Here is a 16,926-nt window from a genome sequence, read left to right as displayed (position 1 = left end):
TTGAAATTAAAGCATCCTTCAATAACATGCTATCATTCCATGATTTCACAATTACTAATAACCAGCAGAATAATGAATAATTGCTAAACGGAAAGGGAGACGAACACTTCGGTTATCTTGAGATCACACCTAACGTGGATGGCGGGCAAAGTGGTTCGGCCGTAAAAATATAGCTGGTTCGGCAGTCTCGGACGACAGACATGTTATATGCCGCGGTCGGCATCAGAATAACACTTTAATAGCTGTGTATGGTTATTTGGAAATGTAGTTGAAAACAATTTGATTGTAATTACGGAAATACTCAGTTCATTATTTTGTTGAAGAATGGAAACTATTTGTGACTCTAAAGTGGAATGTAATTATGCAGTTTCTTACGTTCTGCTAATAAAAAGCGAGTGGCACCCCGTATTTCTCATACTCGAACAGCAGTTGACTGACGTTGCCTGGTGAAACGTTGTTGTGATGCATCGTGTAAGGAGGAGAAATGCGCACCATTACGTTTCCGACTTTGATAAAGGTCGGATTGTAGCCTATCGCGATTGCGGTTTATCGTATCGCGACATTGCTGCTTGCGTTGGTCGAGATCCAATGACTGTTAGCAGAATATGGAATCGGTGGGTTCAGGAGGGTAATACGGAACTCCGTGCTCGATCCTAACGGCCTCGTATCACTAGCAGTCGAGATTCCAGGCATCATATCCGCATGGCTGTAACGGTTCGTGCAGCCACGTCTCGATCCCTGAGTCAACGGATGGGGACGTTTGGAAGACAACAACCATCTGCAGGAAACGTTCGACGACGTTTGCAGCAGCATGGAATATCAGCTCGAAGATCATGCATGGCTGCGGTTACCCTTGATGCTGCATCACAGACAGGAACGCCTGCGATGGTGTACTCAACGACGAACCTGGGTGCACAAATGGCAAAACGTTATTTCTTCGGATGAATCCAGGTTCTGTTTACAGCATCATGATGGTCGCATACGTGTTTGGCGACATGTGATGAACGTACATTGGAAGCGTGTATTCGTTATCGCCGTACTGCCGTATTGCCCGGCGTGATGGTATGGTATTGGTTACACGTCTCTGTCACCTCTTGTTCGCATTGTCGGCACTTTGAACAGTGGACGTTACATTTCAGATGTGGCTCTACCTTTCATTCGATCCCTGAGAAACCCTACATTTCAACAGAATAATGCACGACCGCATGTTGCAGGTCCTGTAAGGGCTTTTCTGGATACAGGAAATGTTCGACTGCTGCCCTGGCCAGCACATTCTCCAGATCTCTCACCAACTGAAAACGTCTGGTCAATGATGGCCGAGCAACTTTCTCGTCACAATACGCCAGTCACTACTCCTGATGAACTGTGGTATCGTGTTGAAGCTGCATGTGCAGCTGTACCTGTACACGCCATCCAAGCTCTGTTTGACTCAATGCCCAGGCGTATCAAGGCCGTTATTACAGCCAGAGTTGGTTGTTCTGGGTACTGATTTCTCAGGATCCATGCACCCAAATTGCGTGAAAATGTAATCACATGTCAGTTTTAGTATAATATATTTGTCCAAGGAATACCCATTTATCATCTGCACTTCTTGTTGTAGCAATTTTAATGGCCAGTAGTGTAGATATTTACGACTAATTCCCTCACATTCTTCCCGCTGGGGCACCTAATTATTTTTGTTAGGTACTCTGATGCCACACCCAAGTAGGGGGACAACCTATGTGTCAGCGCACGTTGCATTGTTGCCAAATTTATTCAAGATGGCGGCGATGACGTCATCCAAGATGGCGTCATATAGACTTGGCAACATCGCATGACGTCATCCAAGATGGCGGATTTTGGCGAGAGGATAGTCCAATTGTTGCACATCCACTAACTTTACCTTCAGAAAAAATGGCAGGAAGTTTGAATTTTGGCGGGAAAATAGTCCAATTGTGCTACGTCCACTAACCTAAGCGTCCAGAAGAAAAAAAATGGCGTGAAGTTTGAATTCCAACAGGAGAATGCATGCAGAAAACCATACTTTTCTTTATTATTATTGATTATCATTCATCAACATTCATAATCATTCATTATCATTTATTATTATTTATTATCATTTATTATTATTGACCTGCCTCCACTAGAAATTCCCTCCAGATTCAAATTCCAACACGATAATGGCTGCAAAACTTAACTTTTTGTTTATTATTATTCATTACCATTTATTAACATTCATTATCATTCATTGTCATTCATTATCATTTATTACCATTCATTATCATTTATTATTATAGGCCTACCTCCACTAGAAAATTGCGCCAAATTCAAATTCCAATATGGTATTCTCTCGAAAACTGTACTTCTATCTATTATTATCATTTATTATTTATTCAAGATGTCCGATTTTCTCGGTGAGAAAGCCAGTTTCCTTACGTCCATAACAAAATTCTATCACAAGTTCAAATCCCCAACACCATAATTGATCACATGTACGAGGTTTCTCCGTCACTTATCTTTTTTTTCACTGGTAGCCTATCATAATCGCATCAAATAATAAACTGCTCTTATAGTAACGTAATTCATGTCCTTCGATTTTGCAGGGGGGAAGGGACTGAAGACTTTATTTCAAGCAGTACGGTCATCACTTGTTCTCCAACACAGTCAGCACATACATCTTTGATATCGCAGTGCAGTCACCATGACGTCCACGCTCCAACTGAATTAGTTCAAATCCTCGCCACCCCTTGGCCAGCGCGTGGAGACACTGCCTATGCCTGTCACGTGAGGCGACCAGCATGCCAGGTAGACGGCGAGCGGTGCCACAAACGGTCCGGCTACGTAAACATCCTCACCCAATGCGAGCACTTAACGCCGGACACGATGGAACTTGTCGAGTTTGATATCAACGACCAACGGTGCCCGCACAGCCCCCCCCCCCGCCCCCCCCCCCCCCCCCACGGCCAGTGCATCAGGTAGGCGATGAGCGGCGCCACAAACTGTTGGCCACACCCGCGAGCACTTAACCCTGGACACGATGTTTCCTGTCGACCACGTGCCGTACAAAGGACACGTTCCACCCCAATTTCTTTTTTTTTTTTCTGAACAGGTTCCAACCTGCCGATACCTACCTCTCACAACCATCCGAGATGTTTGGAAAGTTCTATCACATGACACACTAAAAGCTATGTCGGTCCTAAAGTTCGGAAATTCTTAACACCGACGGACAGGAACAGACATGCTTGCTTTGTCCAAACCACCCTCACGCCACATGCCCTCGACTCCATGGCGCCACCAGCACATGCGATGATGGAGCAAAAACTATGCTCTCGCCCCATAAACTCTGCAATTCTCTCACCGATAGACAGGAACCGACACGCTCGAACTGGAATGTTTGCTACCAAGTTGGAAACTTAGTTGGCGTCACAACGGGCGATCGACCACGTGGCTCTGTGGGACAAAGAACGCTCTCACTAAGTTAACAGATCACCCGATTCTCATTATTCACCCCACATACCGCGATTACCTAATCCAGGATCTTCGCAAAAACACACACATACGCGTGAACCGTCGCTCCTGTCAAGCAAGATATGTACCTCTGCAAGTCAATTTAACACGAAGCTCTCAACTCAAATAAAAGAAATTAACAAGTCAATATCACGCGCACATGCGGGAGCCATCGCACGCTCCTAGCAAACTTCTCAACTCACATACCTATCAACTCACTCAAATTCTATATGTTCCCAAAATACTTATCCTCCCCTTTATTCATTCAAAATATATTCGCTCCCTACCATAAACTCCTCGCCAATAAAAAAATAGCTAACAATATTCATCTCCAAAAACATTACCTTCAACGCCATTCTTAATACCATCAACCTCCAATTAAGCCTATATAACATACTTTTAAATAATAATAATATTTCATTCTACCACACACATAATGATCTCACTATCATCCTCTCTCTAATCTAAATAAGATCTTCACTGACACTATGAATTATTTGTGTATAATTTTATAAATTATAAAATGCTCAGCCCTCCACCATGTCCAGGAACCATCTGACTAGTTCAGCTACTAGGGGCGCTAGTGAACTCATTCACCACCCCCACATAATTCTCAACAGCCATTCGTTCATCCTAAGATCATGTGATACTACGTCATCACACTTATACAGGGTGTTTCAAAAATGACCGGTATATTTGAAACGGCAATAAAAACTAAACGAGCAGCGATAGAAATACACCGTTTGTTGCAATATGCTTGGGACAACAGTACATTTTCAGGCAGACAAACTTTCGAAATTACAGTAGTTACAATTTTCAACAACAGATGGCGCTGCGGTCTGGGAAACTCTATAGTACGATATTTTCCACATATCCACCATGCGTAGCAATAATATGGCGTAGTCTCTGAATGAAATTACCCGAAACCTTTGACAACGTGTCTGGCGGAATGGCTTCACATGCAGATGAGATGTACTGCTTCAGCTGTTCAATTGTTTCTGGATTCTGGCGGTACACCTGGTCTTTAAAGTGTCCCCACAGAAAGAAGTCACAGGGGTTCATGTCTGGCGAATAGGGAGGCCAATCCACGCCGCCTCCTGTATGTTTCGGATAGCCCAAAGCAATCACACGATCATCGAAATATTCATTCAGGAAATTAAAGACGTCGGCCGTGCGATGTGGCCGGGCACCATCTTGCATAAACCACGAGGTGTTCGCAGTGTCGTCTAAGGCAGTTTGTACCGCCACAAATTCACGAATAATGTCCAGATAGCGTGATGCAGTAATCGTTTCGGATCTGAAAAATGGGCCAATGATTCCTTTGGAAGAAATGGCGGCCCAGACCAGTACTTTTTGAGGATGCAGGGACGATGGGACTGCAACATGGGGCTTTTCGGTTCCCCATATGCGCCAGTTCTGTTTATTGACGAAGCCGTCCAGGTAAAAATAAGCTTCGTCAGTAAACCAAATGCTGCCCACATGCATATCGCCGTCATCAATCCTGTGCACTATATGGTTAGCGAATGTCTCTCGTGCAGCAATGGTAGCGGCGCTGAGGGGTTGCCGCGTTTGAATTTTGTATGGATAGAGGTGTAAACTCTGGCGCATGAGACGATACTTGGACGTTGGCGTCATTTGGACCGCAGCTGCAACACGGCGAACGGAAACCCGAGGCCGCTGTTGGATCACCTGCTGCACTAGCTGCGCGTTGCCCTCTGTGGTTGCCATACGCGGTCGCCCTACCTTTCCAGCACGTTCATCCGTCACGTTCCCAGTCCGTTGAAATTTTTCAAACAGATCCTTTATTGTATCGCTTTTCGGTCCTTTGGTTACATTAAACCTCCGTTGAAAACTTCGTCTTGTTGCAACAACACTGTGTTCTAGGCGGTGGAATTCCAACACCAGAAAAATCCTCTGTTCTAAGGAATAAACCATGTTGTCTACAGCACACTTGCACGTTGGGAACAGCACACGCTTACAGCAGAAAGACGACGTACAGAATGGCGCACCCACAGACTGCGTTGTCTTCTATATCTTTCACATCACTTGCAGCGCCATCTGTTGTTGAAAATTGTAACTACTGTAATTTCGAAAGTTTGTCTGCCTGAAAATGTACTGTTGTCCCAAGCATATTGCAACAAACGGTGTATTTCTATCGCTGCTCGTTTAGTTTTTATTGCCGTTTCAAATATACCGGTCATTTTTGAAACACCCTGTATAAGGAGTCACCCCCTAGTCTTCTTTCTCACTCTTCAGTTGCCCACCGCATCGTGCGTTTGTTCTCGTGTGTGTGTGTGTGTGTGTGTGTGTGTGTGCTGTATCTGTTTTATTAAGATGAAACGAATTAACAACACCCAGAAATCTGCTGCGAAGAGACTTAGACTCCACGATTTGCCATTATCGAGTAAGTAAATAAATTTTATTTTTAATTATCATTTTTCCTTTATATATTATATATTCTCCTTATTAATTATATATCTCATTATTATAGCTGAACTCGCGGACTTTATCATCGAGTCTGAGGAGCGAGCAGGTGGCGTCAATCAGCCTTGTCCTGAACAAGTTCCAATACCTGGTAAGTACATTTCTTGAATGTTTTGATATCTCTACCCTTTAACTCCGTGTACGAGCGCTACATCTGTTTTGGATAGCTCTATATAAAGATCCGCTTTTCACTTGGTGTGTGTGTGTGTGTGTGTGTGTGTGTGTGTGTGTGTGTGTGTTATACTCGCTCTCTATAAAGATTTCTCCTCTCATTTCTATATCACCAAACTTCTTCTACAAACATTTTTTACTTTATATTATACTCCATCTTTCTAGATTACATCAGCCCAGCGCTAGAAGAGCTTGATCGCCAACTCGAAATGGAGAGAGCTCGTCGTGAATGTAAGTACATCTCTAATAATAATAAAAATCATACTCGCTAAAAAATTGAATAATTTTTTCTTCTTGTGCTTTTAATATATACCCTTTTTCTTAGTGTATTGATCTAGCCTTAACATATATTTTGTTTCTAGATCATCCTAATGCCACGCACAGCGAGGGAGCAGAACACAGTAATAAGTTTTTCGATGAGGACGAACTTGACATGCCTGACTGACTTGAGGGGCTTGTCGAATGCGGCAATGAACTGCTGAAGCCGTGGAATGAGATCGGAGAAGGTGAAAAGTTTTCATCATTAGTCCAAAATAATTACCATTATTTACTGTTATACTAAATATTATTATTTATCCCTCTTTTAAATCCAGATCATTAAACTTATATTTATGTTACAGGTATGTCACACGGCATTGCCCGTGTTTCGCGAGCGGCGGTTGCAAGCGCGGGGCTCGAGGGTGGGCGAGGACACGCCCCACCTTGCATTGCCCCGATCACTGGAGCTCGACACGCCGCGGCGGCCCAAACTATCTGGCGTCCCAACAAGCGGGTTGCAGCACTGCCAGGGGTTCCTCGCAATGGTCAGCACGTGTGCGCGAAGCTGCAACTGGCAAGATCGCCGAACCTCTGCCCGGCTGCTCGCACTGGTCGCCTACAGCCGCCGCAAGGGGAGCGGTCGCCACCGCCGCTACCAAGGTCACGCAGCCTGGCTGCCCCACTGACCTCTCGTCGCCGCATCCTCCACCTCCTGAAGCTGACTGCCCACGACACCGCCAGCGCAAGGTTCGTGTACCAAGACGCATACCCCTCCCATTAAATGATGATGTTGCCGCACCATCGCCAACACCGTCATCCACCGGCCGGACCCCGACTATCATTAGCAGTAATAGTATTAGTGATCATCCTGTGGCTAGTGGCAGTTCTCTAACCCGCCCTTTTAGTGAAGTAGGTCAGGTCGGTGACACCATACCTCAGTTGCAGTACTCGGCGATTGCCGACGCCTTCGAGGAGCGAATCTCGGTCACTCGTATCGAAATCCCGGCAGGGGCGTGCCGCGATCCTGTGGGATTTTTAAACGCGTGCCTCCCTGTCCTAGAAACCGAGCTCCTCAAGGTAGTCGATAATCCGCGTTATCCCACCGTTAAGTGCAGTGCAGTGCTCTTCATTGAGTTATCGCACCCCCCTAAAGTTCAGTCTGGTCAGGAAGACACCAGCATTCATGGCGTGATAATGGCGTGATAACGTGGAGCACATCGATCGCCGAGTGGTTTCGTAAATCCATCTTGAGTGTCATACTGGGCCGGTTTTCCGAGATGGAAGTCAAAGGCTCAGCTAAGGCACTCAGCAGAATTCTACACCTGGACGTCCATATACATGTCCACGATCCGTTAAATGGAGGGTCTAGCTATATCAAGCTCCCTAAAGATATAGCTAACAAGAGGGCGTGCATTAATGTCCAAAATAGAAAAGATCAGGCTTGTTTTGCATGGTCAATCCTGGCTTGCCAAAGAAACTACAACTATAGAGATTGCCCTTATCGTCCGGGTACATACAAAGTCAGTGATATTAACACGCATTATAACTTTGATGGTATTGAGTTACCCGTCAAGATCCAGGACATACCTAAATTTGAGGCGCAGAATACCGGAATATCGGTACACGTTTATGGCTTGGAGAAGAAGAAAAGCAAGTCAGACGAGCAAGACAAGCATGTCGTAGTCGGCCCCCTCCATTTCTTAAAATTTGCCGGTGAGCGTGAGCTGCATGTAAATATGCTTCTCTTTTCTGAAGGTGACAATTATCACTATGTCTGGATCAAGGACATGTCCCGACTCCTTTCCGCCCAACTATCAACTGATCATAATGTAAAACATATTTGTTTAAGGTGCCTCAGTTATTTCTCCTCTGAACAGTTATTAGATAGCATCTAGTAGACTGTACTTCCAAGGATGCGGTACGTGTTATTACGCCCATGGAGGAAAACAAATTCATAAAGTTTAGGAATGCTCACCACCAGGAGCGGTGTCCGTTTGTTGTGTACGCCGACTTTGAGTGCCTCCTCGCTCCTGTGACCCGCTGTGAAGGCGGTCCTACGACCTCACACACCACCTTTACGGAGAAACACGTACCTTACGCCGCAGCGTACTAAATTGTATCGTCATATGACACCAACCTTAACCGATACAAATCTTATGTCGGCGATAATCCATCGATTTGGTTGCTCTCTGAGCTTGAAAAATTTTCACTGGAAGTTGATAAGCTGTACAGCGGCAACGTTCCAGTGACCAAATCGAAGGAGGATGAAGATTTGTATAATAAAGCCACCGAGTGTCATATTTGTGGGCTGCCGTTGGACAGAAAAGCGGAAACTCCTCGTAGGGACCACTGTCATCTTACGGGGAAATTCCGTGGCGCTGCTCGCAATGCGTGCAATTTGAAGTACCAATTACATGGCACATACCAGTTTTCTTTCATAATTTAAGTGGGTATGATGCTCATTTTCTAGTTGAGCACTTGGCCGATTTCGGTTTGGAGAAAGATCAGGTGAGTGTCCTACCTGAGAACGTCGAGAAGTATATATCATTCTCCAAACGAATGACGTCAAGAATTACGCTGCGCTTCCTCGATACACTACGTTTTATGCAGGCACCACTACAGAAACTTGTTGAAACTCTACCTCCGGCGGACATGCATATCACTCGAGCTGCATTTCCCGACGAGGAAAAGTTTCAACTTGTGACTAGGAAAGGGGTTTTTCCATACGAGTATGTGAATAGTATGGTCAAACTCGACGAAACCAGGCTATCCGACACAACTGCATTCTCCAGCAACCTCACAGGCGACACGATAACGAATGCAGAGTATGAGCATGCCGTGAATGTCTGGCGGGAATTCAACATTTCTAATTTAGGAGAGTACGCACGTCTTTACATTGACACAGACGTGCGCTTGCTTGCGGACGTTTTCGAGAAGTTCCGCAGTCTATGTTTGACCACATATTCTCTGGACCCTGCCTTTTATTACACAGCACCGGAGTTGTCTTGGGACGCGATGCTCAAGAAAACCAAGTGCAGTATCGAATTATTGACCGATCCTGACATGCTTCTCTTCTTTGAGCGAGGGATCCGTGGGGGGCTCTGCCAAAGTATTCATAGACACGCGAAAGCAAATAACCCACGGATGGGTGACAGGTTTAACGCATCCCTTGATTCAAGTTATATATTGTATCTCGATGTGAATAACTTATACGGACATGCTATGAAGGAATGTCTGCCTATTCGCCAGTTTACGTGGCTGTCCGAAGATGAATGCAAGGGATTAGGTGGAAAAATCAGGGGGGGTATGGCCGCCGATTCTGATGTAGGGTATGTTGTGGAGGCAGAACTCACATATCCTATTAGTTTCCATGACGCGCATGCCGATTTGCCGCTGTGTCCAGAGCAACTAGTTCCGCGAGGAGGTTCCACACCGAAACTGATGACAACCCTGGTGGGCAAGCAGAGGTACATCATTCACTATCTTAACCTCCAGCAATGCCTCAGCTTGGGCATGGAGCTGGTTAAAATCACCCGGACCATCTCCTTTAAGCAGTCCCCCTGGTTGAAGGAGTATATTGATCTGAATAGGAGACAGAGAACTTCCGCGTCGTGTGACTTTGAGAAAGACTTTTATAAATTAATGAATAATACAATTTTCGGAAAAACTATGGAGAATTTGAGGGAACGACGTGAAATTTTTATTAGAACGCAATGGGATGGGCGTTATGGCGTACGAAAATGCGTTGCCAGCCCAAATTTTAAACGGGTCACTATTTTCAATAAGAATTTTGTTGCTGTGGAGATGGCTAAAACTGCAGTAGAGTTTACTAAACCTATCTATGTGGGGATGTGCATACTAGACCTATCCAAACTCCACATGTACCGCTTTCATTATGAGTTTGCGAAAACTTATTTCGCAGATCCTAAATTACTTTATATGGATACAGATAGTTTCATCTATTGGGTGAAGAACTGCGATCCATATGAAGTAATTAGGTACCACACCAAGGAATTCGACACGTCTTCTTATGCGGCCGATAATCCTTATGGTATTGTTCCGCAAAACAAGAAGGTTATCGGTCTCATTAAACACGAGACGAATGGATTGCCGATTGTGGAGTTTGTAGGTCTTCGGTCCAAGATGTATGCATATCGCACATTGGAAGGTCCCACTCAGAGACGGGCTAAGGGGGTACGACGGATGGCATCACGAGCTCTGTCTATCGAAGACTATTTGCAGTGCCTACGTGGTGGTGTTCGCGGTGCTGAGCTGCAGCCGCCGCATATTGTCGGGCAAACTAGTATTCGATCGATAGTGCACGAGGTGTACACTGTGCTGCAGTTTAAAATCGGTCTGTCGCCTCATGACGATAAAAGGGTCATCTGTGATGACGGCAGTGAAACTCGCCCGTACTCACACTACTCACTTGTAGCGAGAGAAGGGGTGGGGGACTCTGATTGAGAGAGAGAGAGAGAGAGAGACGGCGAGGGTGTCTGCAGAGTAGTAGTATGACCCCTTTTATCATAGTGTGAATATTGAATGAGAATGTTTTGTAGTGTGTATCAGCTTGCGTACTTTCGTGTATGTCTGAGTGTGTGTGAATGTGTGTGAGCCTGTGTTAAGTGTGCATGTGTGTAAATATTATTTATTCTATCAAAAAAAACAACATAAAAAACAGAAAAAAAACTAAAATAATCCCATTTATAAAAAAAGTCTTTATATTGTTGAGTGGTACTTAAGTAAATAAATTTGTGAAATTAAAGTGAACTAGAAATTAGAATATAAATGAAAAACTTGGTTTAGTTTAGAGAGTTACATACTCGCAAACAGCGGGCAGAACAGCAGAACAGAAGAGACAATGACCATGAAGTCAGCAAGTTCCACATAAGCGGGCGCTGTCGATTCAGCCGTCAGGGCATCGCCCGACCGGCTCACGTGTTCCTCAGTTGTCGTATGTGAGCAAAGGCCCTCGCCTACATCCCAAGAGCCAATGACCGACGTTAAGAAGATTCTTCGAGAAGCTTTTCAACGTGACAGAAGAGGCCATGACCGTGAAGTCGTTCACCTCCAGTAAATTGAAGTGAATAAATACGCGAGACGCAGTAGGCCAGACAGATGAAGACGGAGGGAGACGGAGACGGAGACGGAGACGAAGAAGTAGCAGTAGTTTTCAGTCAGTTTCGGTGCTGAAGACCGTCATGAAAGAAGAGTCTACATCATGCACAGACGCACCAAGTCCGCCGCTGTAATGGAATAGCAAGCAGCAGCCGCGGCGCCAGAAGAGAGAAGTTAAAAGGTATTTGAAGTCTGATTTTTACGTACCCGGGTGACTCGTGAGGACGGGAAGGAGACGGCCTCACCTCAGCAGTCACCTGTGAGCTGGGATGAAGACCTGACAGCCGAAGACTGGCAAGCGGGAGTCCGTGGTTCGAGTCCGGGACACTGGCCTTGCCCCGCCGCGCCGCTCCGCTGGCCGACGCACAACACACGCGGCCGCTTGAAGAAGAGAAACACTGGGACGCCACACCAAAGGTATCATCCGATGCACGACTTCTCTCGCAATAATTAAACCGGCCACCTCGCGCTGCGCGTCTCTAGTCAACTGGGCGAGACGGCGACACGAGATACACACCGCTACGCGTAATCAGACGCCGCCGCCGCCGCCGCCGCCGCTGCTGCCGCAGCAGAAGACTTCACAAACGACACAGCTGCCGCTCTCCGAACCAGAACATTCAGTAAGATACAGTTGTACAAATCTTCAATAAAAGTTATCTTATGTAAAAATGATGTTTCATTCGACCTCATACCCGAGCCAAGGAAGAACCCACCCTGCCCACATGTTGTTAAGAGAGAAAAGTTAATTTATTTAATATTTTCACCCTGACAGAATGCTTTAGAATGCTCGTCCTGACAATTGACAGCATCAAAAGAGAAAACCCAGTTACATTTAGTGACAGAAGTGTCACATTTAGTATCACAACTGTTACAATATATATTTGGATACCTTTTTCGCCGCTATTACTAGTCAATGGCTAAATGACTGAAAGCAGATAAAAATTTTACAAATCTGATAATCAAATAGAAGAAGACGAAAATACAATTTTCGCAGTTCGTATCTGCTTTGACCTTAGTAGTAGTTGTAAGTTTCACCTGCCACTAGCCATCCAGTCAGAACTAGTTTTTAAGAATGTGAGTTCCACCAATTAAATTCTTTATATATACTTGACTGAGCAAAAAAAAAAAAAAAAATAAAAAAATCTTTATACCGAGAAATGTGTGTTCACCTGCTTGTTGTAGTGGAAAATGTGTATAATATAATTGAAATTGCTAGTGGAAAATGTTTTAGAGCCACTATCTTGAACTAAAAATACGTTTGCCTTCAGTTAAAAAGGTGCTTCCGGTGGAACTTCACTAGAGATATTATTTACCTTGTAAGATAATATAATTACATTCTAGTACCTCTGCTTTAGTTATATATATATATATATATATATATATATATATATATATATAGAGTACAGTGCTTATATATTTATGAATAATGTAAAAATATGTATCTGCAAAGATCAGAACTTCCATATTTTTACTTGAAGACAAATAATGTATCTCAAAACTCATATAATGTGAAAAAAAGTGAATCATTTTACTGTAAACTGATATGTCGCAAACGATATCCGAATTGAATAATAAATTCAATTATTTTATTGTAAAACAAAATGCCCGAGTTTGTTATTATTTGACCCTCAATCATGATCCATATACGTTGCACTGGCACAGAGAGAGAACTATAAGATTTTTACTGATTTAAAGACAGAGATGAAATCTGAATGACGCGTGCTGGACTTCCTCCGCCGGTCACAAACAGACCCCGCCACTCTCTTTGTGGTCCTGTCACTTTAAACGGCGGGCGTCTGGCGAAGCCGGCCCTAGCACTCTCTCTTTCAGGTCCTGTCACTTTCAACGGCTGACTCATCGCCGCGCCGGCGAGGTGGAAGCAGGTAAACTGTCTCAGACAGCTCCAGTGGAATGCGCTTCACGAACAGTATCACCAATAAACTTACTTCTATGGAAGTAGGTGTCACAGAAAGAAAACAACAGGAATTCTTATGGAGAAAAAAATTAATTATTTATTTTTGAGCCATTTTAAAAGTAATTTTACATTTTCAGATGCTGACACAAAACTATTTTTTTCTTCTTCACACGTTCGCTGTCTAAGTTGATGGATAGGTGGACAATCGTAGAATTCCAGGTTCTGGATAGCCGCATATTTGAAGATTCGACGCAGCCAGCTGCTCTTCTCATCGCCTTTAACGTAGATTACTGTCTCCTTGTGATCAAATACTCTCAGCAATTGCATCAAAAGTTTATATGAGATGCCAGGGGCGTCCCACTTAATCCCATGATAGAATCTTGTAGCCACATCGCGCTTCTGACTGTCTTATTGCACTAGATGTCTTTAAATGGTTTCGGCGATTCAACTCTTGATACAAATGTTCCTATTACTCCATCACTTTGCCTGAATGCTATTAATGCACAGTCTTTGATTATGAAACGCCTGCACTCATCATAGTAAAATCCTTGAACGTCAGCTACGATCCTCACACCTTCAGGTAACATCGTGATCTACGCTAGAGCTAGCAGAGTGCGTATTAATTTATACAACTCGTTGCACTACACCAGTGAACGGACAGTAGTTAGCGAGACGATCATGCAAAACGAGAGCATATGCCGAAGTCTGATCAGGGAAGTTTGCTGAAGATTCAAATTCAATCCGCACATCTATAGGTCCTGATTTAATTACCTCATTCTGTTTTGAACAGACAATGTCGATTATTGGCGCAAGCTTCTTGAAACTCTGTGGGCTGAGTAGGCATCCTTCATTTTCAACACCTTCGTAGTAAGATGCTCGGAATCTCGCATACATGTCAAATGCCAGACTGTATACATTGCTGTCCCACTGTAGATGTAGATTCTCATATGGGTACTATTCTGAATTCAAGTAGACTCTGGCGTTAGTTAACTTGCAGTGGTCAAATTCAGTTGAGTCCTTTGGTACATAAGCACGCCTTTGTGTTTGAAATGCTAGTATGATGAATTGAGTTCCTTCCAACTGCACTGATGTTTTAATAGCCCAAGTATGTGTGGACGCTGTAGGTAGGACTGGATATTCAAAAAGCTCCCATGATCGGAAAGTTAGTGGTAGGTAGGTGCCAGCATTCAGAACTTTTAAGAGCTTCAAGCGCTCCTCGTCGGCAACGGTGATGTGAGGCATTTTCCATGATATGCTATTAATCTTGATTTGAACATTCTCTGCAGCTGTTTGAGAGAATGAATTCGCGTCACTTGCACTTGTCACCAAAATAAGTTCCTGTTTAGCGTTGATAATTATTCGCTGCATATCCTCAAAATAACCCATAAGCAATTTTAGTGGCACGCACGCGGTAAATCGGCTTTGTCCACCCTCCCCATCCGCTGCATCTATGAACCGCCCAGCATTTTACAATCTGTTTGAATCAGAGGGTGAGGCTGAAACGTACGTCTTAAGGGCTGATGTAATGCCGACATTTCTAGTTTGGTCTATTTCAATTCCGTTGAGTTCATAGCGTATCTCTTGAAACAGGAATGCTTCGGCATTTCGAGTGAGCTTCGAGAGCGCTACGGCAGCCCCGTCAGGTTTCTTAAATGTGTAGTCCAGATAGAGGAAGCTCTTGCTAGGCAGTGTTACCGCATCCTGATGCTGGATAACAATCCTAATTTCATCATTTTTGTTAAATGTGCTTGAAGCGTAGGGTTTGTGTGAGTGGTATTCATGACGAATAATTTGGTCATCATACTCTACTGACTGAGTTACGTTGAACGACGTCATTCTGCGGCTTTAAACCTGCTGAAATGAGGAATTCGTAATTAAGGCGTGTTATCACCTTTGCCCTTCCGCGTTGCACTAACGGGTTGTGAGCCTGGTGTGCTAGCTTTATACCTTATTCCCATCTCGCCTCAGATGCAGGCGTACAATGATCTCTTCTCCTCTAAAGTTAACGAGCTGGTTATTCTGATCCACAATACGCAGTAGTCCAGTGTCTGAACAGTCACCGGGAAATATATAGCGTTTGTGGGGGCTTGAACTATTTTATACCCTGTGCCGACTGTAGGAAAGAATCCGTCAATTGAATGAATCAATTTATCGTTCAGGTATGAGTTTGTGGCAATATTACACTCAACGTGGATTGTACTCACTGGGAGTATATCTACAGCATGATCTGATGGGTAAAATTTACTTGTTTCCTTCACCAAAACACGATCCTTCGCAAAACCTTGCAGTGGACCAATTGAATGTCTCTGTGTAAAGTCGATCGTAGCACTCTCTGACAGTATTTCAGATTTAAGGGTATTAATGTTTGCCCGTAGTTCAATACCTTTTTCTGACTGTTTTAAGAGTTCGTTTAAATCATCAATATCGTAGGCACTAGGTTGTATTTGTAGAATCTCCTTCCAGCCGCCAATTTCAAAATGTAGTTTATTGTTGCCCTGTGTAATATTTGGAATGCTGTTATATGTCTCTAGACCAATCAGTGCAATACTCCAGTCCCCTGCCCTTAAATTAATCGGCGGAAAGTAATTTGCGCATAATACTCAACCTCGCTCTTTTAAAGTCAGACATGTCAGATGACATTGCATCTAAACATCAAATGATGGTCATGTGTTCAATGACAGCTTTTTTATATATCGCGCACATGATCTGACGATGACGCATTGTAATCGCGCACATGATCTGACGATGACGCATTGTAGGGGGGGGGGGGGGGGGGTTCGCCGTCGCTGTGATGAGGAACATAGCGCAGAGATGACCACAGAGATATGTGTTAAAGTCCTGATATCGCCAGACATTGTAGAAGACGCGTCTTTTGCTGGTGAAGTAGCGTTGTAATTCTTCAGGCGGCTGTAAATCGCCTAATGAATCGAAATACTGAACTCTATTTGCACTTTTCTTAAAATACACAACCCAATGGGTCCCTGGACCCACAGCAACATCTAAATTTACAATTCCGCACTCATTAGTCCGCCACATGGTCTTTGGTAATGTATTCCGCATAAAGACGCCGCGGAATCCACGAATGTGAAGGTTTTGTTTAATAATTTTAAGTAGTCTTTATTCGTGAGCGCTCGGTCGGGTAGGATAACTAACGAACTTTTTATTTATTTATGAAGAGACCTAGTCCTTTCCTGTATGGTTTCAAGTAGAGACCTTTTCCGATAGCTGCTGCCTCCATAGCGCGATCGTGGCTTCCTCTAGTTGGGCTTGTGCATTCTGTGCGTTTTTGACCGTTTTGGCGACAGCTGCGGCACCGCCTGTGAGTGAACCTATAGCGGACCGTGCTGCAAGGGCTGGAACGAGGAACGGGATAATTCCGCCCGAAGTCTTTGGTAGCGGTAGGACCCTAAGTGGTTTAATTGAAGTGTTTTTCTTCTTGTTCCCACCATTGAACACACGTTTAGCTGCAGACATCGGGGTGAGAATACAGTTTT

Source organism: Schistocerca nitens, chromosome 5 (assembly GCF_023898315.1).
Source record: "Schistocerca nitens isolate TAMUIC-IGC-003100 chromosome 5, iqSchNite1.1, whole genome shotgun sequence".
Classification (NCBI taxonomy): Eukaryota; Metazoa; Arthropoda; class Insecta; order Orthoptera; family Acrididae; genus Schistocerca; species Schistocerca nitens.
The sequence above is the reverse complement of the archived record's forward strand: the minus strand, read 5'-3'. Positions refer to the sequence as shown.